The 24,162-nt window shown below is 46.3% G+C and overlaps 5 non-coding genes and 51 pseudogenes across 5 annotated transcripts; all 56 read right to left on the reverse strand.

Annotated features, from left to right (window-relative positions):
• Positions 1 to 127: 127 nt before the first annotated feature.
• On the reverse strand, positions 128 to 246 carry LOC140290692 (5S ribosomal RNA; annotated as a pseudogene).
• A 270-nt stretch (positions 247 to 516) lies between these two features.
• On the reverse strand, positions 517 to 635 carry LOC140298805 (5S ribosomal RNA). The gene has a single exon (XR_011914412.1). It is a non-coding gene; the product is annotated as a 5S ribosomal RNA (ribosomal RNA).
• A 269-nt stretch (positions 636 to 904) lies between these two features.
• Positions 905 to 1,023, reverse strand: LOC140288723 (5S ribosomal RNA; annotated as a pseudogene).
• Positions 1,024 to 1,292: 269 nt separating this feature from the next.
• On the reverse strand, positions 1,293 to 1,411 carry LOC140273409 (5S ribosomal RNA; annotated as a pseudogene).
• A 269-nt stretch (positions 1,412 to 1,680) lies between these two features.
• LOC140284650 (5S ribosomal RNA) lies at positions 1,681 to 1,799 on the reverse strand (annotated as a pseudogene).
• Positions 1,800 to 2,068: 269 nt separating this feature from the next.
• LOC140271846 (5S ribosomal RNA) lies at positions 2,069 to 2,187 on the reverse strand (annotated as a pseudogene).
• Positions 2,188 to 2,844: 657 nt separating this feature from the next.
• LOC140289274 (5S ribosomal RNA) lies at positions 2,845 to 2,963 on the reverse strand (annotated as a pseudogene).
• Positions 2,964 to 3,235: 272 nt separating this feature from the next.
• On the reverse strand, positions 3,236 to 3,354 carry LOC140278376 (5S ribosomal RNA; annotated as a pseudogene).
• A 269-nt stretch (positions 3,355 to 3,623) lies between these two features.
• LOC140312866 (5S ribosomal RNA) lies at positions 3,624 to 3,742 on the reverse strand (annotated as a pseudogene).
• Positions 3,743 to 4,011: 269 nt separating this feature from the next.
• On the reverse strand, positions 4,012 to 4,130 carry LOC140271853 (5S ribosomal RNA; annotated as a pseudogene).
• Positions 4,131 to 4,399: 269 nt separating this feature from the next.
• On the reverse strand, positions 4,400 to 4,518 carry LOC140271627 (5S ribosomal RNA; annotated as a pseudogene).
• Positions 4,519 to 5,175: 657 nt separating this feature from the next.
• Positions 5,176 to 5,294, reverse strand: LOC140293161 (5S ribosomal RNA; annotated as a pseudogene).
• A 272-nt stretch (positions 5,295 to 5,566) lies between these two features.
• LOC140303352 (5S ribosomal RNA) lies at positions 5,567 to 5,685 on the reverse strand (annotated as a pseudogene).
• Positions 5,686 to 5,954: 269 nt separating this feature from the next.
• On the reverse strand, positions 5,955 to 6,073 carry LOC140302429 (5S ribosomal RNA; annotated as a pseudogene).
• A 270-nt stretch (positions 6,074 to 6,343) lies between these two features.
• LOC140289275 (5S ribosomal RNA) lies at positions 6,344 to 6,462 on the reverse strand (annotated as a pseudogene).
• A 272-nt stretch (positions 6,463 to 6,734) lies between these two features.
• On the reverse strand, positions 6,735 to 6,853 carry LOC140278388 (5S ribosomal RNA; annotated as a pseudogene).
• Positions 6,854 to 7,122: 269 nt separating this feature from the next.
• LOC140298951 (5S ribosomal RNA) lies at positions 7,123 to 7,241 on the reverse strand. Its single transcript, XR_011914545.1, has one exon. It is a non-coding gene; the product is annotated as a 5S ribosomal RNA (ribosomal RNA).
• A 269-nt stretch (positions 7,242 to 7,510) lies between these two features.
• On the reverse strand, positions 7,511 to 7,629 carry LOC140271860 (5S ribosomal RNA; annotated as a pseudogene).
• Positions 7,630 to 7,898: 269 nt separating this feature from the next.
• LOC140307336 (5S ribosomal RNA) lies at positions 7,899 to 8,017 on the reverse strand (annotated as a pseudogene).
• Positions 8,018 to 8,674: 657 nt separating this feature from the next.
• Positions 8,675 to 8,793, reverse strand: LOC140293162 (5S ribosomal RNA; annotated as a pseudogene).
• Positions 8,794 to 9,065: 272 nt separating this feature from the next.
• Positions 9,066 to 9,184, reverse strand: LOC140303359 (5S ribosomal RNA; annotated as a pseudogene).
• A 269-nt stretch (positions 9,185 to 9,453) lies between these two features.
• Positions 9,454 to 9,572, reverse strand: LOC140313870 (5S ribosomal RNA; annotated as a pseudogene).
• A 269-nt stretch (positions 9,573 to 9,841) lies between these two features.
• Positions 9,842 to 9,965, reverse strand: LOC140268368 (5S ribosomal RNA; annotated as a pseudogene).
• Positions 9,966 to 10,234: 269 nt separating this feature from the next.
• On the reverse strand, positions 10,235 to 10,353 carry LOC140277039 (5S ribosomal RNA; annotated as a pseudogene).
• A 272-nt stretch (positions 10,354 to 10,625) lies between these two features.
• Positions 10,626 to 10,744, reverse strand: LOC140295398 (5S ribosomal RNA; annotated as a pseudogene).
• Positions 10,745 to 11,013: 269 nt separating this feature from the next.
• On the reverse strand, positions 11,014 to 11,132 carry LOC140312921 (5S ribosomal RNA; annotated as a pseudogene).
• Positions 11,133 to 11,401: 269 nt separating this feature from the next.
• Positions 11,402 to 11,520, reverse strand: LOC140311503 (5S ribosomal RNA; annotated as a pseudogene).
• Positions 11,521 to 11,792: 272 nt separating this feature from the next.
• Positions 11,793 to 11,911, reverse strand: LOC140301178 (5S ribosomal RNA; annotated as a pseudogene).
• Positions 11,912 to 12,180: 269 nt separating this feature from the next.
• LOC140298806 (5S ribosomal RNA) lies at positions 12,181 to 12,299 on the reverse strand. Its single transcript, XR_011914413.1, has one exon. It is a non-coding gene; the product is annotated as a 5S ribosomal RNA (ribosomal RNA).
• A 269-nt stretch (positions 12,300 to 12,568) lies between these two features.
• On the reverse strand, positions 12,569 to 12,687 carry LOC140288724 (5S ribosomal RNA; annotated as a pseudogene).
• Positions 12,688 to 12,956: 269 nt separating this feature from the next.
• LOC140273413 (5S ribosomal RNA) lies at positions 12,957 to 13,075 on the reverse strand (annotated as a pseudogene).
• A 269-nt stretch (positions 13,076 to 13,344) lies between these two features.
• Positions 13,345 to 13,463, reverse strand: LOC140298952 (5S ribosomal RNA). The gene has a single exon (XR_011914546.1). It is a non-coding gene; the product is annotated as a 5S ribosomal RNA (ribosomal RNA).
• Positions 13,464 to 13,732: 269 nt separating this feature from the next.
• Positions 13,733 to 13,851, reverse strand: LOC140271865 (5S ribosomal RNA; annotated as a pseudogene).
• A 657-nt stretch (positions 13,852 to 14,508) lies between these two features.
• LOC140289277 (5S ribosomal RNA) lies at positions 14,509 to 14,627 on the reverse strand (annotated as a pseudogene).
• A 272-nt stretch (positions 14,628 to 14,899) lies between these two features.
• On the reverse strand, positions 14,900 to 15,018 carry LOC140313203 (5S ribosomal RNA; annotated as a pseudogene).
• A 269-nt stretch (positions 15,019 to 15,287) lies between these two features.
• Positions 15,288 to 15,406, reverse strand: LOC140298953 (5S ribosomal RNA). Its single transcript, XR_011914547.1, has one exon. It is a non-coding gene; the product is annotated as a 5S ribosomal RNA (ribosomal RNA).
• Positions 15,407 to 15,675: 269 nt separating this feature from the next.
• On the reverse strand, positions 15,676 to 15,794 carry LOC140291452 (5S ribosomal RNA; annotated as a pseudogene).
• A 269-nt stretch (positions 15,795 to 16,063) lies between these two features.
• On the reverse strand, positions 16,064 to 16,182 carry LOC140307344 (5S ribosomal RNA; annotated as a pseudogene).
• A 657-nt stretch (positions 16,183 to 16,839) lies between these two features.
• LOC140293163 (5S ribosomal RNA) lies at positions 16,840 to 16,958 on the reverse strand (annotated as a pseudogene).
• A 272-nt stretch (positions 16,959 to 17,230) lies between these two features.
• LOC140303365 (5S ribosomal RNA) lies at positions 17,231 to 17,349 on the reverse strand (annotated as a pseudogene).
• A 269-nt stretch (positions 17,350 to 17,618) lies between these two features.
• Positions 17,619 to 17,737, reverse strand: LOC140313876 (5S ribosomal RNA; annotated as a pseudogene).
• A 272-nt stretch (positions 17,738 to 18,009) lies between these two features.
• Positions 18,010 to 18,128, reverse strand: LOC140269559 (5S ribosomal RNA; annotated as a pseudogene).
• Positions 18,129 to 18,397: 269 nt separating this feature from the next.
• Positions 18,398 to 18,521, reverse strand: LOC140293691 (5S ribosomal RNA; annotated as a pseudogene).
• Positions 18,522 to 18,790: 269 nt separating this feature from the next.
• On the reverse strand, positions 18,791 to 18,908 carry LOC140290113 (5S ribosomal RNA; annotated as a pseudogene).
• Positions 18,909 to 19,177: 269 nt separating this feature from the next.
• LOC140290114 (5S ribosomal RNA) lies at positions 19,178 to 19,295 on the reverse strand (annotated as a pseudogene).
• A 269-nt stretch (positions 19,296 to 19,564) lies between these two features.
• Positions 19,565 to 19,688, reverse strand: LOC140289794 (5S ribosomal RNA; annotated as a pseudogene).
• Positions 19,689 to 19,957: 269 nt separating this feature from the next.
• Positions 19,958 to 20,075, reverse strand: LOC140290115 (5S ribosomal RNA; annotated as a pseudogene).
• Positions 20,076 to 20,344: 269 nt separating this feature from the next.
• On the reverse strand, positions 20,345 to 20,463 carry LOC140293277 (5S ribosomal RNA; annotated as a pseudogene).
• A 269-nt stretch (positions 20,464 to 20,732) lies between these two features.
• Positions 20,733 to 20,851, reverse strand: LOC140270246 (5S ribosomal RNA; annotated as a pseudogene).
• A 269-nt stretch (positions 20,852 to 21,120) lies between these two features.
• LOC140284692 (5S ribosomal RNA) lies at positions 21,121 to 21,239 on the reverse strand (annotated as a pseudogene).
• Positions 21,240 to 21,508: 269 nt separating this feature from the next.
• LOC140289392 (5S ribosomal RNA) lies at positions 21,509 to 21,627 on the reverse strand (annotated as a pseudogene).
• Positions 21,628 to 21,896: 269 nt separating this feature from the next.
• Positions 21,897 to 22,015, reverse strand: LOC140270065 (5S ribosomal RNA; annotated as a pseudogene).
• Positions 22,016 to 22,284: 269 nt separating this feature from the next.
• On the reverse strand, positions 22,285 to 22,403 carry LOC140281862 (5S ribosomal RNA; annotated as a pseudogene).
• Positions 22,404 to 22,672: 269 nt separating this feature from the next.
• On the reverse strand, positions 22,673 to 22,791 carry LOC140296473 (5S ribosomal RNA; annotated as a pseudogene).
• Positions 22,792 to 23,060: 269 nt separating this feature from the next.
• Positions 23,061 to 23,179, reverse strand: LOC140300352 (5S ribosomal RNA; annotated as a pseudogene).
• Positions 23,180 to 23,835: 656 nt separating this feature from the next.
• Positions 23,836 to 23,954, reverse strand: LOC140279855 (5S ribosomal RNA; annotated as a pseudogene).
• Between the last annotated feature and the right edge of the window lie 208 nt (positions 23,955 to 24,162).

Raw genomic sequence — 24,162 nt, forward strand, 5'->3', positions numbered from 1 at the left:
AGACTCTCAGATCACTTCGTGTCTTCCAACAAAGCAGCAGCAGCTGAAGATGACCAACTTCCTCATGTGTCACAGGGTGATCAGACGTTGCAACAAAAGACATGCAGGTTGTAGAGAGAAGAGAAAACGCTTACAGCACCTGGTATTCCCAAGCAGTCTCTCATCAAAGTACTAACCAGGCCCAACCCTCCTTGGCTTCTGAGATCAGACGAGGTCAGACATATTCAGGGTGGTTTGGCCGTAAGCAACAATCTCTGTGACAAATGTGCATTATATAGGCAATGGAATCATATGGTTCCTCTATGTAACAAGATAATTGCCAAAAAAAGGCTGATATATAGTGGGCACATCTTGTTCCCTGACGTGATAATTTTCTCCAGCTGAAAATGAGACTCTAAGATCACTTCGTGTCTGCCAACAAAGCAGCAGCAGCTGAAGATGACCAACTTCCTCATGTGTCACAGGGTGATCAGACGTTGCAACAAAAGACATGCAGGTGGTTGAGAGAAGAGAAAAAGCTTACAGCACCTGGTATTCCCAAGCGGTCTCCCATCCAAGTACTAACCAGGCCCAACCGTGCTTGGCTTCCAAGATCAGACGAGGTTGGGCATATTCAGGGTGGTGTGGCCGTAAGTAACAATGTCTGTGACAAATGTGCATTATATAGGTACTGGAATCATACGGTTCCTCTATGCAACCATATAATTGCCAAGAAAGGCTGATATGTAGTGGGCACATCTTGTTCCCTGACGTGATCATTTTCTCCAGCTGAAAATGAGACTCTAAGATCACTTCGTGTCTGCCAACAAAGCAGCAGAAAATGAAGATGACCAACTTCCTCATGTGTCACAGGGTGATCAGACGTTGCAACAAAAGACATGCAGGTGGTTGAGAGAAGAGAAAAAGCTTACATCACCTGATAATCCCAAGCGGTCTCCCATCCAAGTACTAACCAGGCCCAACCCTGCTTGGCTTCCGAGATCAGACGAGGTCAGGCATGTTCCGGGTGGTGTGGCCGTAAGCAGCAATGTCTCTGACAAATGTGCATTATATAGGTACTGGAATCATACGGTTCCTCTATGCAACCAGATAATTGCCGAGAAAAGCTGATGTGTAGCGGGTAAATCATCTTCTCTGATGTGATCATTCTCTGCAACTGAAACTGAGACTCTCAGATCACTTTGTGTCTGCCAACAAAGCAGCAGCAGCTGAAGATGACCAACTTCCTCATGTGTCACAGGGCGATCAGACGTTGCAACAAAAGACATGCAGGTGGTAGAGAGAAGAGAAAAAGCTTACAGCACCTGGTATTCCCAAGCGGTCTCTCATCAAAGTACTAACCAGGCCCAACCCTCCTTGGCTTCTGAGATCAAACGAGGTCAGACATATTCAGGGTGGTTTGGCCGTAAGCAACAATCTCTGTGACAAATGTGCATTATATAGGCAATGGAATCATATGGTTCCTCTATGTAACAAGATAATTGCCGAAAAAGGCTGATATATAGTGGGCACATCTTGTTCCCTGACGTGATAATTTTCTCCAGCTGAAAATGAGACTCTAAGATCACTTCGTGTCTGCCAACAAAGCAGCAGCAGCTGAAGATGACCAACTTCCTCATGTGTCACAGGGTGATCAGACGTTGCAACAAAAGACATGCAGGTGGTTGAGAGAAGAGAAAAAGCTTACAGCACCTGGTATTCCCAAGCGGTCTCCTATCCAAGTACTAACCAGGGCCAACCCTGCTTGGCTTCCAAGATCAGACGAGGTTGGGCATATTCCGGGTGGTGTGGCCGTAAGTAACAATGTTTGTGACAAATGTGCATTATATAGGTACTGGAATCATACGGTTCCTCTATGCAACCATATAATTGCCAAGAAAGGCTGATATGTAGTGGGCACATCTTGTTCCCTGACGTGATAATTTTCTCCAGCTGAAAATGAGACTTTAAGATCACTTCGTGTCTGCCAACAAAGCAGCAGAAAATGAAGATGACCAACTTCCTCATGTGTCACAGGGTGATCAGACGTTGCAACAAAAGACATGCAGGTGGTTGAGAGAAGAGAAAAAGCTTACAGCACCTGATAATCCCAAGCGGTCTCCCATCCAAGTACTAACCAGGCACAACCCTGCTTGGCTTTCGAGATCAGACGAGGTCGGGCATATTCAGGGTGGTGTGGCCGTAAGCAACAATGTCTCTGACAAATGTAAATTGTATAGGTACTGGAATCATACGTTTCCTCTATATAACCAGATAATTGCAGAGAAAGGCTGATAAATAGTGGACACATCTTCTTCCCTGACGTGATTATTCTCTCCAGCTGAAAATGAGACTCTCAGATCACTTCGTGTCTGCCAACAAAGCAGCAGCAGCTGAAGATGACCAACTTCCTCATGTGTCACAGGGCGATCAGACGTTGCAACAAAATACATGCAGGTGGTAGAGAGAAGAGAAAAAGATTACATCACCTGGTATTCCCAAGCGGTGTCCCATCAAAGTACTAACCAGAACCAGCCCTCCTTGGCTTCCGAGATCAGACAAGGTCAGACATATTCAGGGTGGTTTGTCCGTAAGTAACAATCTCTGTGACAAATGTGCATTATATAGGCAATGGAATCATACACTTCCTCTATGTAACCAGATAATTGCCGAGAAAGGCTGATATGTAGTGGGCACATCTTCTTCCCTGACGTGATAATTCTCTCCAGCTGAAAATGAGACTCTCAGATCACTTTGTGTCTGCCAACAAAGCAGCAGCAGCTGAAGATGACCAACTTCCTCATGTGTCACAGGGTGATCAGACGTTGCAACAAAAGACATGCAGGTGGTAGAGAGAAGAGAAAAAGCTTACAGCACCTGGTATTCCCAAGCAGTCTTCCATCCAAGTACTAACCAGGCCCAAACCTGCTTGACTTCCAAGATCAGACAAGGTCGGGCTTATTCAGGGTGGTGTGGCCGTAAGCAACAATATCTGTGACAAATGTGCATTATATAGGTACTGGAATCATACACTTCCTCTATGTAACCAGATAATTGCCCAGAAAGGCTGACTTGTAGTGGGCACATCTTCTTCCCTGATGTGATTATTCTCTGCAGCTGAAATTGACACTCTCAGATCACTTCGTGTCTGCCAACAAAGACGCAAAAGCAGCTGAAGATGACCAACTTCCTCATGTGTCACAGGAGGATCAGACGTTGCCACAAAAGACATGAAGGTGGTAGAGAGTAGAGAAGAAGCTTACAGCACCTGGTATTCCCAAGTGGTCTCCTATGCAAGTACTAACCAGGCCCAACCCTGCTTGGCTTCCAAGATCAGACGAGGTCAGGCATGTTCCGGGTGGTGTGGCCGTAAGCAGCAATGTCTCTGACAAATGTGCATTATATAGGTACTGGAATCATACGGTTCCTCTATGCAACCAGATAATTGCCGAGAAAGGCTGATGTGTAGCGGGTAAATCATCTTCTCTGATGTGATCATTCTCTGCAACTGAAACTGAGACTCTCAGATCACTTCATGTCTGCCAACAAAGCAGCAGCAGCTGAAGATGACCAACTTCCTCATGTGTCACAGGGTGATCAGACGTTGCAACAAAAGACATGCAGGTGGTTGAGAGAAGAGAAAAAGCTTACAGCACCTGGTATTCCCAAGCGGTCTCCCATCCAAGTACTAACCAGGCCCAACCCTCCTTGGCTTCCAAGATCAGACGAGGTTGGGCATATTCCGGGTGGTGTGGCCGTAAGTAACAATGTTTGTGACAAATGTGCATTATATAGGTACTGGAATCATACGGTTCCTCTATGCAACCATATAATTGCCAAGAAAGGCTGATATGTAGTGGGCACATCTTGTTCCCTGACGTGATAATTTTCTCCAGCTGAAAATGAGACTTTAAGATCACTTCGTGTCTGCCAACAAAGCAGCAGAAAATGAAGATGACCAACTTCCTCATGTGTCACAGGGTGATCAGACGTTGCAACAAAAGACATGCAGGTGGTTGAGAGAAGAGAAAAAGCTTACAGCACCTGATAATCCCAAGCGGTCTCCCATCCAAGTACTAACCAGGCACAACCCTGCTTGGCTTTCGAGATCAGACGAGGTCGGGCATATTCAGGGTGGTGTGGCCGTAAGCAACAATGTCTCTGACAAATGTAAATTGTATAGGTACTGGAATCATACGTTTCCTCTATATAACCAGATAATTGCAGAGAAAGGCTGATAAATAGTGGACACATCTTCTTCCCTGACGTGATTATTCTCTCCAGCTGAAAATGAGACTCTCAGATCACTTCGTGTCTGCCAACAAAGCAGCAGCAGCTGAAGATGACCAACTTCCTCATGTGTCACAGGGCGATCAGACCTTGCAACAAAATACATGCAGGTGGTAGAGAGAAGAGAAAAAGCTTACAGCACCTGGCATTCCCAAGGGGTCTCCCATTCAAGTACTAACCAGGCCCAACCCTGCTTGGGTTCCGAGATCAGTCGAGGTCAGGCATATTCAGGGTGGTGTGGCCGTAAGTAACAATGTCTGTGAAAAATGTGCATTATATAGGTACTGGAATAATACAGTTCCTCTATGTAACCAGATAATTGCAGAGAAAGGCTAACTTGTTGTGGGCACATCTTCTTCCTTGATGTGATTATTCTCTGCAGCTGAAACTGAGACTCTCAGATCACTTCGTGTCTGCTAACAAAGCAGCAGCAGCTGAAGATGACCAACTTCCTCATGTGTCACAGGGCGATCAGACATTGCAACAAAAGACATGTAGGTGGTAGAGAGAAGAGAAAAAGCTTACAGCACCTGGTATTCCCAAGCGGTGTCCCATCAAAGTACTAACCAGAACCAGCCCTCCTTGGCTTCCGAGATCAGACAAGGTCAGACATATTCAGGGTGGTTTGTCCGTAAGTAACAATCTCTGTGACAAATGTGCACTATATAGGCAATGGAATCATACACTTCCTCTATGTAACCAGATAATTGCCGAGAAAGGCTGATATGTAGTGGGCACATCTTCTTCCCTGACGTGATAATTCTCTCCAGCTGAAAATGAGACTCTCAGATCACTTTGTGTCTGCCAACAAAGCAGCAGCAGCTGAAGATGACCAACTTCCTCATGTGTCACAGGGTGATCAGACGTTGCAACAAAAGACATGCAGGTGGTAGAGAGAAGAGAAAAAGCTTACAGCACCTGGTATTCCCAAGCAGTCTCCCATCCAAGTACTAACGAGGCCCAAACCTGCTTGACTTCCAAGATCAGACAAGGTCGGGCTTATTCAGGGTGGTGTGGCCGTAAGCAACAATATCTGTGACAAATGTGCATTATATAGGCAATGGAATCATACACTTCCTCTATGTAACCAGATAATTGCCGAGAAAGGCTGACTTGTAGTGGGCACATCTTCTTCCCTGATGTGATTATTCTCTGCAGCTGAAATTGACACTCTCAGATCACTTCGTGTCTGCCAACAAAGACGCAGCAGCAGCTGAAGATGACCAACTTCCTCATGTGTCACAGGAGGATCAGACGTTGCCACAAAAGACATGAAGGTGGTAGAGAGTAGAGAAGAAGCTTACAGCACCTGGTATTCCCAAGTGGTCTCCCATGCAAGTACTAACCAGGCCCAACCCTGCTTGGCTTCCAAGATCAGACGAGGTCAGGCATGTTCCGGGTGGTGTGGCCGTAAGCAGCAATGTCTCTGACAAATGTGCATTATATAGGTACTGGAATCATACGGTTCCTCTATGCACCCAGATAATTGCAGAGAAAGGCTGATGTGTAGCGGGCATATCATCTTCTCTGATGTGATCATTCTCTGCAACTGAAACTGAGACTCTCAGATCACTTCGTGTCAGCCAACAAAGCAGCAGCAGCTGAAGATGACCAACTTCCTCATGTGTCACAGGGTGATCAGACGTTGCAACAAAAGACATGCAGGTGGTAGAGAGAAGAGAAAAAGCTTACAGCACCTGGTATTCCCAAGAGGTCTTCCATCCAAGTACTAACCACGCCCAACCCTCCTTGGCTTCCAAGATCAGACGAGATCGGGCATATTCAGGGTGGTTTGGCCGTAAGCAACAATCTCTGTGACAAATGTGCATTATATAGGCAATGGAATCATATGGTTCCTCTATGTAACAAGATAATTGCCAAAAAAAGGCTGATATATAGTGGGCACATCTTGTTCCCTGACGTGATAATTTTCTCCAGCTGAAAATGAGACTCTAAGATCACTTCGTGTCTGCCAACAAAGCAGCAGCAGCTGAAGATGACCAACTTCCTCATGTGTCACAGGGTGATCAGACGTTGCAACAAAAGACATGCAGGTGGTTGAGAGAAGAGAAAAAGCTTACAGCACCTGGTATTCCCAAGCAGTCTTCCATCCAAGTACTAACCAGGCCCAAACCTGCTTGACTTCCAAGATCAGACAAGGTCGGGCTTATTCAGGGTGGTGTGGCCGTAAGCAACAATATCTGTGACAAATGTGCATTATATAGGTACTGGAATCATACACTTCCTCTATGTAACCAGATAATTGCCCAGAAAGGCTGACTTGTAGTGGGCACATCTTCTTCCCTGATGTGATTATTCTCTGCAGCTGAAATTGACACTCTCAGATCACTTCGTGTCTGCCAACAAAGACGCAAAAGCAGCTGAAGATGACCAACTTCCTCATGTGTCACAGGAGGATCAGACGTTGCCACAAAACACATGAAGGTGGTAGAGAGTAGAGAAGAAGCTTACAGCACCTGGTATTCCCAAGTGGTCTCCTATGCAAGTACTAACCAGGCCCAACCCTGCTTGGCTTCCAAGATCAGACGAGGTCAGGCATGTTCCGGGTGGTGTGGCCGTAAGCAGCAATGTCTCTGACAAATGTGCATTATATAGGTACTGGAATCATACGGTTCCTCTATGCAACCAGATAATTGCCGAGAAAGGCTGATGTGTAGCGGGTAAATCATCTTCTCTGATGTGATCATTCTCTGCAACTGAAACTGAGACTCTCAGATCACTTCATGTCTGCCAACAAAGCAGCAGCAGCTGAAGATGACCAACTTCCTCATGTGTCACAGGGTGATCAGACGTTGCAACAAAAGACATGCAGGTGGTTGAGAGAAGAGAAAAAGCTTACAGCACCTGGTATTCCCAAGCGGTCTCCCATCCAAGTACTAACCAGGCCCAACCCTGCTTGGCTTCCAAGATCAGACGAGGTTGGGCATATTCCGGGTGGTGTGGCCGTAAGTAACAATGTTTGTGACAAATGTGCATTATATAGGTACTGGAATCATACGGTTCCTCTATGCAACCATATAATTGCCAAGAAAGGCTGATATGTAGTGGGCACATCTTGTTCCCTGACGTGATAATTTTCTCCAGCTGAAAATGAGACTTTAAGATCACTTCGTGTCTGCCAACAAAGCAGCAGAAAATGAAGATGACCAACTTCCTCATGTGTCACAGGGTGATCAGACGTTGCAACAAAAGACATGCAGGTGGTTGAGAGAAGAGAAAAAGCTTACAGCACCTGATAATCCCAAGCGGTCTCCCATCCAAGTACTAACCAGGCACAACCCTGCTTGGCTTTCGAGATCAGACGAGGTCGGGCATATTCAGGGTGGTGTGGCCGTAAGCAACAATGTCTCTGACAAATGTAAATTGTATAGGTACTGGAATCATACGTTTCCTCTATATAACCAGATAATTGCAGAGAAAGGCTGATAAATAGTGGACACATCTTCTTCCCTGACGTGATTATTCTCTCCAGCTGAAAATGAGACTCTCAGATCACTTCGTGTCTGCCAACAAAGCAGCAGCAGCTGAAGATGACCAACTTCCTCATGTGTCACAGGGCGATCAGACCTTGCAACAAAATACATGCAGGTGGTAGAGAGAAGAGAAAAAGCTTACAGCACCTGGCATTCCCAAGGGGTCTCCCATTCAAGTACTAACCAGGCCCAACCCTGCTTGGGTTCCGAGATCAGTCGAGGTCGGGCATATTCAGGGTGGTGTGGCCGTAAGTAACAATGTCTGTGAAAAATGTGCATTATATAGGTACTGGAATAATACAGTTCCTCTATGTAACCAGATAATTGCAGAGAAAGGCTAACTTGTTGTGGGCACATCTTCTTCCTTGATGTGATTATTCTCTGCAGCTGAAACTGAGACTCTCAGATCACTTCGTGTCTGCTAACAAAGCAGCAGCAGCTGAAGATGACCAACTTCCTCATGTGTCACAGGGCGATCAGACATTGCAACAAAAGACATGTAGGTGGTAGAGAGAAGAGAAAAAGCTTACAGCACCTGGTATTCCCAAGCGGTGTCCCATCAAAGTACTAACCAGAACCAGCCCTCCTTGGCTTCCGAGATCAGACAAGGTCAGACATATTCAGGGTGGTTTGTCCGTAAGTAACAATCTCTGTGACAAATGTGCACTATATAGGCAATGGAATCATACACTTCCTCTATGTAACCAGATAATTGCCGAGAAAGGCTGATATGTAGTGGGCACATCTTCTTCCCTGACGTGATAATTCTCTCCAGCTGAAAATGAGACTCTCAGATCACTTTGTGTCTGCCAACAAAGCAGCAGCAGCTGAAGATGACCAACTTCCTCATGTGTCACAGGGTGATCAGACGTTGCAACAAAAGACATGCAGGTGGTAGAGAGAAGAGAAAAAGCTTACAGCACCTGGTATTCCCAAGCAGTCTCCCATCCAAGTACTAACGAGGCCCAAACCTGCTTGACTTCCAAGATCAGACAAGGTCGGGCTTATTCAGGGTGGTGTGGCCGTAAGCAACAATATCTGTGACAAATGTGCATTATATAGGCAATGGAATCATACACTTCCTCTATGTAACCAGATAATTGCCCAGAAAGGCTGACTTGTAGTGGGCACATCTTCTTCCCTGATGTGATTATTCTCTGCAGCTGAAATTGACACTCTCAGATCACTTCGTGTCTGCCAACAAAGACGCAGCAGCAGCTGAAGATGACCAACTTCCTCATGTGTCACAGGAGGATCAGACGTTGCCACAAAAGACATGAAGGTGGTAGAGAGTAGAGAAGAAGCTTACAGCACCTGGTATTCCCAAGTGGTCTCCCATGCAAGTACTAACCAGGCCCAACCCTGCTTGGCTTCCAAGATCAGACGAGGTCAGGCATGTTCCGGGTGGTGTGGCCGTAAGCAGCAATGTCTCTGACAAATGTGCATTATATAGGTACTGGAATCATACGGTTCCTCTATGCAACCAGATAATTGCCGAGAAAGGCTGATGTGTAGCGGGTAAATCATCTTCTCTGATGTGATCATTCTCTGCAACTGAAACTGAGACTCTCAGATCACTTCATGTCTGCCAACAAAGCAGCAGCAGCTGAAGATGACCAACTTCCTCATGTGTCACAGGGTGGTCAGACGTTGCAACAAAATACATGCAGGTGGTTGAGAGAAGAGAAAAAGCTTACAGCACCTGGTATTCCCAAGTTGTCTCCAATTCAAGTACTAACAAGGCCCAACCCTGCTTGGCTTCCAAGATCAGACGAGCTCGGGCATGTTCAGGGTGGTGTGGCCGTAAGCAACAATGTCTGTGACAAATGTGCATTATATAGGTACTGGAATCATACGGTTCCTCTATGCAACCAGATAATTGCCGAGAAAGGCTGACTTGTTATGGGCACATCTTCTTCCCTGATGTGATTATTCTCTGCAGCTGAAACTGAGACTCTCAGATCACTTTGTGTCTGCCAACAAAGCAGCAGCAGCTGAAGATGACCAACTTCCTCATGTGTCACAGGGTGATCAGATGTTACAACAAAAGACATGCAGGTGGTAGAGAGAAGAGAAAAAGCTTACAGCACCTGGTATTCCCAAGCAGTCTCCCACCCAAGTACTAACCAGGCACAACCCTGCTTGGCTTCCGAGATCAGACGAGGTCGGGCATATTATATTCAGGGTGGTGTGGCCGTAAGCGACAATCTCTGTGACAAATGTGTATTATATAGGTACTGGAATCATACACTTCCTCTATGTAACCAGATAATTGCCGAGAAAGGCTGACTCTTAGTGGTTACATCTTCCTTCTTGATGTGATCATTCTCTTCAGCTGAAACTGAGACTCTCAGATCACTTCGTGTCTGCCAACAAAGCAGCAGAAGCTGAAGATGACCAACTTCCTCATGTGTCACAGGGTGATCAGACATTGCAACAAAAGACATGCAGGTTGTAGAGAGAAGAGAAAAAGCTTACAGCACCTGGTATTCGCAAGCAGTCTCCCATTCAAGAACTAACCAGGCCCAACCCTGCTTGGCTTCCGAGATCAGACGAGGTCGAGCTTATTCAGGGTGGTGTGGCTGTAAGCAACAATATCTGGTACAAATGTGTATTATATAGGTACTGGAATCATACACTTCCTCTATGTAACCAGATAATTGCCGAGAAAGGCTGACTCTTAGTGGGCACATCTTCCTCCTTGATGTGATTATTCTCTGGAGCTGAAACTGAGACTCTCAGATCACTTCATGTCTGCCAACAAAGCAGCAGCAGCAGCTGAAGATGATCAACTTCCTCATGTGTCACAGGGTGATCAGACGTTGCAACAAAAGACATGCAGGTTGTAGAGAGAAGAGAAAAAGCTTACAGCAAATGGTATTTTCAAGCGGTCTCCCACCCAAGTACTAACCAGAACCAACCCTGCTTGGCTTCCGAGATCAGACGAGGTCAGGCATATTGAGGGTGGTGTGGCCGTAAGCAACAATGTCTGTGACAAATGTGCATTATATAAGTACAGGAATCATACGGTTCCTCTATGTAACCAGATAATTGCTGAGAAAGGCTGATGTGTAGTGGGCACATCATCTTCCCTGACGTGATTATTCTCTTCAGCTGAAACTGAGACTCTCAGATCACTTCGTGTCTTCCAACAAAGCAGCAGCAGCTGAAGATGACCAACTTCCTCATGTGTCACAGGGTGATCAGACGTTGCAACAAAAGACATGCAGGTTGTAGAGAGAAGAGAAAACGCTTACAGCACCTGGTATTCCCAAGCAGTCTCCCATTGAAGTACTAACCAGGCCCAACCCTCCTTAGCTTCCGAGATCAGACGAGGTCGGGCATATTCAGGGTGGTGTGGCCGTAAGGAACAATTTCTGTGACAAATGTGCATTATATAAGTACTGGAATCATACACTTCCTCTATGTAACCAGATCATTTCCGAGAAAGGCTCACTTGTTATGGGCACATCTTCTTCCCTGATGTGATCATTCTCTGCAGCTGAAACTGAGACTCTCAGATCACTTCGTGTCTGCCAACAAAGCAGCAGCAGCTGAAGATGACCAACTTCCTCATGTGTCACAGGGTGATCAGACGTTGCAACAAAAGACATGCAGGTGGTAGAGAGAAGAGAAAAAGCTTACAGCACCTGGTATTCCCAAGAGGTCTTCCATCCAAGTACTAACCAGGCCCAACCCTCCTTGGCTTCCAAGATCAGACGAGGTCGGGCATATTCAGGGTGGTGCGGCCGTAAGCAACAATAGCTGTGACAAATGTGCATTATATAGGTACTGGAATCATACACTTCTTCTATGTAACCAGATAATTGCAGAGAAAGGCTGACTTGTAGTGGGCACATCTTCTTCCCTGATGTGATTATTCTCTGCAGCTGAAACTGAGACTCTCAGATCACTTCGTGTCTAACAACAAAGAAGCAGCAGCTGCTGAAGATGACCAACTTCCTCATGTGTCACAGGATGATCAGACGTTGCAACAAAAGACATGCAGGTGGTAGAGAGAAGAGAAGAAGCTTACAGCACCTGGTATTCCCAAGTAGTCTCCCATCCAAGTACTAAGCAGGCTCAACCCTGCTTGGCTTCCGAGATCAGACGAGGTCGGGCATGTTCAGGGTGGTGTGGCCGTAAGCAACAATGTCTCTGACAAATGTGCATTATATAGGTACTGGAATCATACGGTTCCTCTATGCAACCAGATAATTGCCGAGAAAGGCTGATAAGTAGTGGGCACATCTTCTTCCCTGACGTGATTATTCTCTCGAGCTGAAACTGAGACTCTCAGATCACTTTGTGTCTGCCAACAAAGCAGCAGAAGCTGAAGATGACCAACTTCCTCATGTGTCACAGGGTGATCAGACGTTGCAACAAAAGACATGCAGGTGGTTGAGAGAAGAGAAAAAGCTTACAGCACCTGGTATTCCCAAGCGGTCTCCCATCCAAGTACTAACCAGGCCCAACCGTGCTTGGCTTCCAAGATCAGACGAGGTTGGGCATATTCAGGGTGGTGTGGCCGTAAGTAACAATGTCTGTGACAAATGTGCATTATATAGGTACTGGAATCATACGGTTCCTCTATGCAACCATATAATTGCCAAGAAAGGCTGATATGTAGTGGGCACATCTTGTTCCCTGACGTGATCATTTTCTCCAGCTGAAAATGAGACTCTAAGATCACTTCGTGTCTGCCAACAAAGCAGCAGAAAATGAAGATGACCAACTTCCTCATGTGTCACAGGGTGATCAGACGTTGCAACAAAAGACATGCAGGTGGTTGAGAGAAGAGAAAAAGCTTACATCACCTGATAATCCCAAGCGGTCTCCCATCCAAGTACTAACCAGGCCCAACCCTGCTTGGCTTCCGAGATCAGACGAGGTCAGGCATGTTCCGGGTGGTGTGGCCGTAAGCAGCAATGTCTCTGACAAATGTGCATTATATAGGTACTGGAATCATACGGTTCCTCTATGCAACCAGATAATTGCCGAGAAAAGCTGATGTGTAGCGGGTAAATCATCTTCTCTGATGTGATCATTCTCTGCAACTGAAACTGAGACTCTCAGATCACTTTGTGTCTGCCAACAAGGCAGCAGCAGCTGAAGATGACCAACTTCCTCATGTGTCACAGGGCGATCAGACGTTGCAACAAAAGACATGCAGGTGGTAGAGAGAAGAGAAAAAGCTTACAGCACCTGGTATTCCCAAGCGGTCTCTCATCAAAGTACTAACCAGGCCCAACCCTCCTTGGCTTCTGAGATCAAACGAGGTCAGACATATTCAGGGTGGTTTGGCCGTAAGCAACAATCTCTGTGACAAATGTGCATTATATAGGCAATGGAATCATATGGTTCCTCTATGTAACAAGATAATTGCCGAAAAAGGCTGATATATAGTGGGCACATCTTGTTCCCTGACGTGATAATTTTCTCCAGCTGAAAATGAGACTCTAAGATCACTTCGTGTCTGCCAACAAAGCAGCAGCAGCTGAAGATGACCAACTTCCTCATGTGTCACAGGGTGATCAGACGTTGCAACAAAAGACATGCAGGTGGTTGAGAGAAGAGAAAAAGCTTACAGCACCTGGTATTCCCAAGCGGTCTCCCATCCAAGTACTAACCAGGCCCAACCCTGCTTGGCTTCCAAGATCAGACGAGGTTGGGCATATTCCGGGTGGTGTGGCCGTAAGTAACAATGTTTGTGACAAATGTGCATTATATAGGTACTGGAATCATACGGTTCCTCTATGCAACCATATAATTGCCAAGAAAGGCTGATATGTAGTGGGCACATCTTGTTCCCTGACGTGATAATTTTCTCCAGCTGAAAATGAGACTTTAAGATCACTTCGTGTCTGCCAACAAAGCAGCAGAAAATGAAGATGACCAACTTCCTCATGTGTCACAGGGTGATCAGACGTTGCAACAAAAGACATGCAGGTGGTTGAGAGAAGAGAAAAAGCTTACAGCACCTGATAATCCCAAGCGGTCTCCCATCCAAGTACTAACCAGGCACAACCCTGCTTGGCTTTCGAGATCAGACGAGGTCGGGCATATTCAGGGTGGTGTGGCCGTAAGCAACAATGTCTCTGACAAATGTAAATTGTATAGGTACTGGAATCATACGTTTCCTCTATATAACCAGATAATTGCAGAGAAAGGCTGATAAATAGTGGACACATCTTCTTCCCTGACGTGATTATTCTCTCCAGCTGAAAATGAGACTCTCAGATCACTTCGTGTCTGCCAACAAAGCAGCAGCAGCTGAAGATGACCAACTTCCTCATGTGTCACAGGGCGATCAGACGTTGCAACAAAATACATGCAGGTGGTAGAGAGAAGAGAAAAAGATTACATCACCTGGTATTCCCAAGCGGTGTCCCATCAAAGTACTAACCAGAACCAGCCCTCCTTGGCTTCCGAGATCAGACAAGGTCAGACATATTCAGGGTGGTTTGTCCGTAAGTAACAATCTCTGTGACAAATGTGCATTATATAGGCAATGGAATCATACACTTCCTCTATGTAACCAGATAATTGCCGAGAAAGGCTGATATGTAGTGGGCACATCTTCTTCCCTGACGTGATAATTCTCTCCAGCTGAAAATGAGACTCTCAGATCACTTTGTGTCTGCCAACAAAGCAGCAGCAGCTGAAGATGACCAACTTCCTCATGTGTCACAGGGTGATCAGACGTTGCAACAAAAGACATGCAGGTGGTAGAGAGAAGAGAAAAAGCTTACAGCACCTGGTATTCCCAAGCAGTCTTCCATCCAAGTACTAACCAGGCCCAAACCTGCTTGACTTCCAAGATCAGACAAGGTCGGGCTTATTCAGGGTGGTGTGGCCGTAAGCAACAATATCTGTGACAAATGTGCATTATATAGGTACTGGAATCATACACTTCCTCTATGTAACCAGATAATTGCCCAGAAAGGCTGACTTGTAGTGGGCACATCTTCTTCCCTGATGTGATTATTCTCTGCAGCTGAAATTGACACTCTCAGATCACTTCGTGTCTGCCAACAAAGACGCAAAAGCAGCTGAAGATGACCAACTTCCTCATGTGTCACAGGAGGATCAGACGTTGCCACAAAAGACATGAAGGTGGTAGAGAGTAGAGAAGAAGCTTACAGCACCTGGTATTCCCAAGTGGTCTCCCATGCAAGTACTAACCAGGCCCAACCCTGCTTGGCTTCCAAGATCAGACGAGGTCAGGCATGTTCCGGGTGGTGTGGCCATAAGCAGCAATGTCTCTGACAAATGTGCATTATATAGGTACTGGAATCATACGGTTCCTCTATGCAACCAGATAATTGCCGAGAAAGGCTGATGTGTAGCGGGTAAATCATCTTCTCTGATGTGATCATTCTCTGCAACTGAAACTGAGACTCTCAGATCACTTCATGTCTGCCAACAAAGCAGCAGCAGCTGAAGATGACCAACTTCCTCATGTGTCACAGGGTGATCAGACGTTGCAACAAAAGACATGCAGGTGGTTGAGAGAAGAGAAAAAGCTTACAGCACCTGGTATTCCCAAGCGGTCTCCCATCCAAGTACTAACCAGGCCCAACCCTGCTTGGCTTCCAAGATCAGACGAGGTTGGGCATATTCCGGGTGGTGTGGCCGTAAGTAACAATGTTTGTGACAAATGTGCATTATATAGGTACTGGAATCATACGGTTCCTCTATGCAACCATATAATTGCCAAGAAAGGCTGATATGTAGTGGGCACATCTTGTTCCCTGACGTGATAATTTTCTCCAGCTGAAAATGAGACTTTAAGATCACTTCGTGTCTGCCAACAAAGCAGCAGAAAATGAAGATGACCAACTTCCTCATGTGTCACAGGGTGATCAGACGTTGCAACAAAAGACATGCAGGTGGTTGAGAGAAGATAAAAAGCTTACAGCACCTGATAATCCCAAGCGGTCTCCCATCCAAGTACTAACCAGGCACAACCCTGCTTGGCTTTCGAGATCAGACGAGGTCGGGCATATTCAGGGTGGTGTGGCGGTAAGCAACAATATCTGGTACAAATGTGTATTATATAGGTACTGGAATCATACGTTTCCTCTATATAACCAGATAATTGCAGAGAAAGGCTGATAAATAGTGGACACATCTTCTTCCCTGACGTGATTATTCTCTCCAGCTGAAAATGAGAATCTCAGGTCACTTCGTGTCTGCCAACAAAGCAGCAGCAGCTGAAGATGACCAACTTCCTCATGTGTCAGAGGGCGATCAGACCTTGCAACAAAATACATGCAGGTGGTAGAGAGAAGAGAAAAAGCTTACAGCACCTGGCATTCCCAAGGGGTCTCCCATTCAAGTACTAACCAGGCCCAACCCTGCTTGGGTTCCGAGATCAGTCGAGGTCGGGCATATTCAGGGTGGTGTGGCCGTAAGTAACAATGTCTGTGAAAAATGTGCATTATATAGGTACTGGAATAATACAGTTCCTCTATGTAACCAGATAATTGCAGAGAAAGGCTAACTTGTTGTGGGCACATCTTCTTCCTTGATGTGATTATTCTCTGCAGCTGAAACTGAGACTCTCAGATCACTTCGTGTCTGCTAACAAAGCAGCAGCAGCTGAAGATGACCAACTTCCTCATGTGTCACAGGGCGATCAGACATTGCAACAAAAGACATGTAGGTGGTAGAGAGAAGAGAAAAAGCTTACAGCACCTGGTATTCCCAAGCGGTGTCCCATCAAAGTACTAACCAGAACCAGCCCTCCTTGGCTTCCGAGATCAGACAAGGTCAGACATATTCAGGGTGGTTTGTCCGTAAGTAACAATCTCTGTGACAAATGTGCACTATATAGGCAATGGAATCATACACTTCCTCTATGTAACCAGATAATTGCCGAGAAAGGCTGATATGTAGTGGGCACATCTTCTTCCCTGACGTGATAATTCTCTCCAGCTGAAAATGAGACTCTCAGATCACTTTGTGTCTGCCAACAAAGCAGCAGCAGCTGAAGATGACCAACTTCCTCATGTGTCACAGGGTGATCAGACGTTGCAACAAAAGACATGCAGGTGGTAGAGAGAAGAGAAAAAGCTTACAGCACCTGGTATTCCCAAGCAGTCTCCCATCCAAGTACTAACGAGGCCCAAACCTGCTTGACTTCCAAGATCAGACAAGGTCGGGCTTATTCAGGGTGGTGTGGCCGTAAGCAACAATATCTGTGACAAATGTGCATTATATAGGTACTGGAATCATACACTTCCTCTATGTAACCAGATAATTGCCGAGAAAGGCTGACTTGTAGTGGGCACATCTTCTTCCCTGATGTGATTATTCTCTGCAGCTGAAATTGACACTCTCAGATCACTTCGTGTCTGCCAACAAAGACGCAGCAGCAGCTGAAGATGACCAACTTCCTCATGTGTCACAGGAGGATCAGACGTTGCCACAAAAGACATGAAGGTGGTAGAGAGTAGAGAAGAAGCTTACAGCACCTGGTATTCCCAAGTGGTCTCCCATGCAAGTACTAACCAGGCCCAACCCTGCTTGGCTTCCAAGATCAGACGAGGTCAGGCATGTTCCGGGTGGTGTGGCCGTAAGCAGCAATGTCTCTGACAAATGTGCATTATATAGGTACTGGAATCATACGGTTCCTCTATGCAACCAGATAATTGCCGAGAAAGGCTGATGTGTAGCGGGTAAATCATCTTCTCTGATGTGATCATTGTCTGCAACTGAAACTGAGACTCTCAGATCACTTCATGTCTGCCAACAAAGCAGCAGCAGCTGAAGATGACCAACTTCCTCATGTGTCACAGGGTGGTCAGACGTTGCAACAAAAGACATGCAGGTGGTTGAGAGAAGAGAAAAAGCTTACAGCACCTGGTATTCCCAAGTTGTCTCCAATTCAAGTACTAACAAGGCCCAACCCTGCTTGGCTTCCAAGATCAGACGAGCTCGGGCATGTTCAGGGTGGTGTGGCCGTAAGCGACAATGTCTTTGACAAATGTGCATTATATAGGTAATGGAATCATACGGTTCCTCTATGTAACCAGATAATTGCCGAGAAAGGCTGACTTGTAGTGGGCAAATCTTCTTCCCTCATGTGATCATTCTCTGCAGCTGAAACTGAGACTCTCAGATCACTTCGTGTCTGCCAACAAAGCAGCAGCAGCTGCTGAAGATGACCAACTTCCTCATGTGTCACAGGGTGATCAGACGTTGCAACAAAAGACATGCAGGTGGTCGAAAGAAGAGAAAAAGCTTAAAGCACCTGGTATTCCCAAGAGGTCTTCCATCCAAGTACTAACCAGGCCCAACCGTGCTTGGCTTCCGAGATCAGACGAGGTCGGGCATGTTCAACGTGGTGTGGCCGTAAGCAACAATGTCACTGACAAATGTGCATCATATAGGTACTGGAATCATACGGTTCCTCTATGCAACTAGATAATTGCAGAGAAAGGCTGATGTGTAGCTGGCATATCATCTTCTCTGATGTGATCATTCTCTGCAGCTGAAACTGAGACTCTCAGATCACTTCGTGTCTGCCAACAAAGCAGCAGCAGCTGAAGATGACCAACTTCCTCATGTGTCACAGGGTGATCAGATGTTGCAACAAAAGACATGCAGGTGGTAGAGAGAAGAGAAAAAGCTTACAGCACCTGGTATTCCCAAGCAGTCTCCCACCCAAGTACTAACCAGGCACAATCCTGCTTGGCTTCCGAGATCAGGCGAGGTCGGGCATATTATATTCAGGGTGGTGTGGCCGTAAGCGACAATCTCTGTGACAAATGTGCATTATATAGGTACTGGAATCATACGGTTCCTCTATGTAACCAGATAATTGCAGAGAAAGGCTTATGTGTAGTGGGCACATCTTCTTCCCTGACGTGATTATTCTCTGCAGCTGAAACTGAGACTCTCAGATCACTTCGTGTCTCCCAACAAAGCAGCAGAAGCTGAAGATGACCAACTTCCTCATGTGTCACAGGGTGATCAGACGTTGCAACAAAAGACATTCAGGTGGTCCAGAGAAGAGATAAAGCTTACAGCACCTGGTATTCCCAAGCAGTCTCCCACCCAAGTACTAACCAGGCCAACCGTGCTTGGCTTCCGAGATCAGACGAGGTCGGGCATGTTCAGGGTGGTGTGGCCGTAAGTAATAATCTCTGTGACAAATGTGCATTATATAGGTACTAGAATCATACGGTTCCTCTATGTAACCAGATAATTGCCAAGAAAGGCTGATGTGTAGTGGGCACATATTCTTCCCTGATGTGATTATTCTCTGCAGCTGAAACTGAGACTCTCAGATCACTTTGTGTCTGCCAACAAAGCAGCAGCAGCTGAAGATGACCAACTTCCTCATGTGTCACAGGGTGATCAGACGTTGCAACAAAAGACATTCAGGTGGTCCAGAGAAGAGATAAAGCTTACAGCACCTGGTATTCCCAAGCAGTCTCCCACCCAAGTACTAACCAGGCCAACCGTGCTTGGCTTCCGAGATCAGACGAGGTCGGGCATGTTCAGGGTGGTGTGGCCGTAAGTAATAATCTCTGTGACAAATGTGCATTATATAGGTACTGGAATCATACGGTTCCTCTATGTAACCAGATAATTGCCAAGAAAGGCTGATGTGTAGTGGGCACATATTCTTCCCTGATGTGATTATTCTCTGCAGCTGAAACTGAGACTCTCAGATCACTTTGTGTCTGCCAACAAAGCAGCAGCAGCTGAAGATGACCAACTTCCTCATGTGTCACAGGGTGATCAGACGTTGCAACAAAAGACATGCAGGTGGTAGAGAGAAGAGAAAAAGCTTACAGCACCTGGTATTCCCAAGCAGTCTCCCACCCAAGTACTAACCAGGCACAATCCTGCTTGGCTTCCGAGATCAGACGAGGTCGGGCATATTATATTCAGGGTGGTGTGGCCGTAAGCGACAATCTCTGTGACAAATGTGCATTATATAGGTACTGGAATCATACGGTTCCTCTATGTAACCAGATAATTGCAGAGAAAGGCTTATGTGTAGTGGGCACATCTTCTTCCCTGACGTGATTATTCTCTGCAGCTGAAACTGAGACTCTCAGATCACTTCGTGTCTCCCAACAAAGCAGCAGAAGCTGAAGATGACCAACTTCCTCATGTGTCACAGGGTGATCAGACGTTGCAACAAAAGACATTCAGGTGGTCCAGAGAAGAGATAAAGCTTACAGCACCTGGTATTCCCAAGCAGTCTCCCACCCAAGTACTAACCAGGCCAACCGTGCTTGGCTTCCGAGATCAGACGAGGTCGGGCATGTTCAGGGTGGTGTGGCCGTAAGTAATAATCTCTGTGACAAATGTGCATTATATAGGTACTAGAATCATACGGTTCCTCTATGTAACCAGATAATTGCCAAGAAAGGCTGATGTGTAGTGGGCACATATTCTTCCCTGATGTGATTATTCTCTGCAGCTGAAACTGAGACTCTCAGATCACTTTGTGTCTGCCAACAAAGCAGCAGCAGCTGAAGATGACCAACTTCCTCATGTGTCACAGGGTGATCAGACGTTGCAACAAAAGACATGCAGGTTGTAGAGAGAAGAGAAAAAGCTTACAGCAAATGGTATTTTCAAGCGGTCTCCCACCCAAGTACTAACCAGGCCCAACCCTGCTTGGCTTCCGAGATCAGACGAGGTCAGGCATATTGAGGGTGGTGTGGCCGTAAGCAACAATGTCTGTGACAAATGTGCATTATATAAGTACAGGAATCATACGGTTCCTCTATGCAACCAGTTAATTTCCGAGAAAGGCTGATGTGTACTGGGCACATCTTCTTCCCTGACGTGATTATTCTCTGCAGCTGAAACTGAGACTCTCAGATCACTTTGTGTCTGCCAACAAAGCAGCAGCAGCTGAAGATGACCAACTTCCTCATGTGTCACAGGGTGATCAGACGTTGCAACAAAAGACATGCAGGTGGTAGAGAGAAGAGAAAAAGCTTACAGCACCTGGTATTCCCAGACAGTCTACCATCCAAGTACTAACCAGGCCCAAACCTGCTTGGCTTCTGAGATCAGACGAGGTCGGGCATATTCAGGGTGGTGTGGCCGTAAGCAACCATAACTGTGACAAATGTGCATTATATAGGTACTGGAATCATACAGTTCCTCTATGTAACCAGATAATTGCCGTGAAAAGCTGATAAGTAGTGGGCACATCTTCTTCCCTGACGTGATTATTCTCTCGAGCTGAAACTGAGACTCTCAGATCACTTTGTGTCTGCCAACAAAGCAGCAGAAGCTGAAGATGACCAACTTCCTCATGTGTCACAGGGTGATCAGACATTGCAACAAAAGACATGCAGGTGGTAGAGAGAAGAGAAAAAGCTTACAGCTCCTGGTATTCCCAAGCTGTCTCCCATTTAAGTACTAACCAGGCCCAACCCTCCTTGGCTACCGAGATCAGACGAGGTCGGGCGTGTTCAGGGTGGTGTGGCCGTAAGCAACAATGTCTGTGACAAATGTGCATTATATAGGCACTGGAATCATACGGTTCCTCTATGCAACCAGATAATTGCCGAGAAAGGCACACTTGTAGTGGGCAAATCTTCTTCCCTCATGTGATCATTCTCTGCAGCTGAAACTGAGACTCTCAGATCACTTCGTGTCTGCCAACAAAGCAGCAGCAGCTGAAAATGACCACCTTTCTCATGTGTCACAGGGTGATCAGACGTTGCAACAAAAGACATGCAGGTGGTCGAGAGAAGAGAAAAAGCTTAGAGCACCTGGTATTCCCAAGAGGTCTTCCATCCAAGTACTAACCACGCCCAACCCTCCTTGGCTTCCGAGATCAGACGAGGTCGGGCATGTTCAGGGTGGTGTGGCCGTAAGCAACAATGTCTGTGACAAATGTGCATTATATAGGTACTGGATTCATACGGTTCCTCTATGTAACCAGATAATTGCCGAGAAAGGCTGACTTGTAGTGGGCAAATCTTCTTCCCTCATGTGATCATTCTCTGCAGCTGAAACTGAGACTCTCAGATCACTTCGTGTCTGCCAACAAAGCAGCACCAGCTGAAGATGACCACCTTCCTCATGTGTCACAGGGTGATCAGACGTTGCAACAAAAGACATGCAGGTGGTCGAGAGAAGAGAAAAAGCTTACAGCACCTGGTGTTCCCAAGCAGTCTACCATCCAAGTACTAACCACGCCCAACCCTCCTTGGCTTCCGAGATCAGACGAGGTCGGGTATGTTCAGGGTGGTGTGGCCGTAAGCAACAATGTCTCTGACAAATGTGCATTATATAGGTACTGGAATCATACGGTTCCTCTATGCAACCAGATCATTTCCGAGAAAGGCTGATGTGTAGTGGGCACATCTTCTTCCCTGACGTGATTATTCTCTGCAGCTGAAACTGAGACTCTCAGATCACTTTGTGTCTGCCAACACAGCAGCAGCAGCTGAAGATGACCAACTTCCTCATGTGTCACAGGGTGATCAGACGTTGCAACAAAAGACATGCAGGTGGTAGAGAGAAGAGAAAAAGCTTACAGCACCTGGTATTCCCAGACAGTCTACCATCCAAGTACTAACCAGGCCCAAACCTGCTTGGCTTCCGAGATCAGACTTGGTCGGGCATATTCAGGGTGGTGTGGCCGTAAGCAACCATAACTGTGACAAATGTGCATTATATAGGTACTGGAATCATACAGTTCCTCTATGTAACCAGATAATTGCCGAGAAAAGCTGATAAGTAGTGGGCACATCTTCTTCCCTGACGTGATTATTCTCTCGAGCTGAAACTGAGACTCTCAGATCACTTTGTGTCTGCCAACAAAGCAGCAGAAGCTGAAGATGACCAACTTCCTCATGTGTCACAGGGTGATCAGACGTTGCAACAAAAGACATGCAGGTGGTACAGAGAAGAGAAAAAGCTTACAGCACCTCGTATTCCCAAGAGGTCTTCCATCCAAGTACAAACCAGGCCCAACTGTGCTTGGCTTCCGAGATCAGACTAGGTCGGGCATGTTCAGGGTTGTGTGGCCGTAAGCAACAATGTCTCTGACAAATGTGCATTATATAGGTACTGGAATCATACGGTTCCTCTATGCAACCAGATAATTGCAGAGAAAGGCTGATGTGTAGCGGGCATATCATCTTCTCTGATGTGATCATTCTCTGCAACTGAAACTGAGGCTCTCAGATCACTTCGTGTCAGCCAACAAAACAGCAGCAGCTGAAGATGACCAACTTCCTCATGTGTCACAGGGTGATCAGACGTTGCAACAAAAGACATGCAGGTGGTAGAGAGAAGAGAAAAAGCTTACAGCACCTGGTATTCCGAAGTGGTCTCCCATCCAAGTACTAACCAGGCCCAACCCTGCTTTTCTTCCAAGATCAGACGAGGTCAGGTATATTCAGGGTGGTGCGGCCGTAAGCAACAATATCGGTGACAAATGTGCATTATATAGGTACTGGAATCATACACTTCCTCTGTGTAACCAGATAATTGCCGAAAAAGGCTGACTTGTAGTTGGTTCATCTTCCTCCTTGATGTGATTATTCTCTTCAGCTGAAACTGAGACTCTCAGATCACCTCGTGTCTATCAACAAAGCAGCAGCAGCTGAAGATGACCAACTTCTTCACGTGTCACAGGGTGATCAGACGTTGCAACAAAAGACATGCAGGTGGTAGAGAGAAGAGAAAAAGCTTACAGCACCTGGTATTCCCAAGCTGTCTCCCATCCAAGTACTAACCAGGTACAACCTTCTTGGTGTCCGAGATCAGACGAGGTCGGGCTTATTCAGGGTGGTGTGGCCGTAAGCAACAATGTCTCTGACAAATGTGCATTATATAGGTACTGGAATCATACGGTTCCTCTATGCAACCAGATAATGGCCGAGAAAGGCTGATGTGTAGCGGGCAAATCATCTTCTCTGATGTGATCATTCTCTGCAACTGAAACTGAGACTCTCAGATCACTTTGTGTCAGCCAACAAAGCAGCAGCAGCTGAAGATGACCAACTTCCTCATGTGTCACAGGGTGATCAGACGTTGCAACAAAAGACATGCAGGTTGTAGAGAGAAGAGAAAATGCTTACAGCACCTGGTATTCCCAAGCAGTCTCCCATCCAAGTACTAAGCAGGTTCAACCCTGCTTGGCTTCCAAGATCAGACGAGGTCGGGTATGTTCAGGGTGGTGTGGCCGTAAGCAACAATGGGTCTGACAAAAGTGCATTATATAAGTACAGGAATCATACGGTTCCTCTATGTAACCAGATAATTGCTGAGAAAGGCTGATGTGTAGTCGGCACATCTTCTTCCCTGACGTGATTATTCTCTTCAGTTGAAACTGAGACTCTCAGATCACTTCGTGTCTTCCAACAAAGCAGCAGCAGCTGAAGATGGCCAACTTCCTCAT

Source organism: Leuresthes tenuis, unplaced genomic scaffold (assembly GCF_036924035.1).
Source record: "Leuresthes tenuis unplaced genomic scaffold, fLeuTen1.0.hap1 SCAF_1, whole genome shotgun sequence".
Lineage (NCBI taxonomy): Eukaryota > Metazoa > Chordata > Actinopteri > Atheriniformes > Atherinopsidae > Leuresthes > Leuresthes tenuis.